Genomic DNA, 345 nt, shown 5'->3' on the forward strand with positions numbered 1-345 from the left:
GCATAACAAAACTCTGTAAGCCACATTGAGCCTGCAAATAGGTGGGAAAATGTGGGATACAAATGCAATAAATATGAGTTAATTTTGTTGGGCAGACTGAATGGATCATACAGGTCTTCATCTGCCATCATCTACTATGATACTATGTATGGTCTTTATCTGCCACTATGTTCTGTTTCTGTGTTACTATGTAGGCAGTGCTTTATGCGCACATAATTGCCCAGGTTAAACACACAAAGTAGGCACACAGACATGGTATCTACTTTCACCTAATAAACACGTGAGGCATTCCTGGGGATGGAGAATATGTGCAAGGCTGCTGGGATTGGCATATGTGCCTATTGT

The sequence above is a fragment of the Microcaecilia unicolor genome, chromosome 10 (assembly GCF_901765095.1).
Source record: "Microcaecilia unicolor chromosome 10, aMicUni1.1, whole genome shotgun sequence".
NCBI lineage: Eukaryota > Metazoa > Chordata > Amphibia > Gymnophiona > Siphonopidae > Microcaecilia > Microcaecilia unicolor.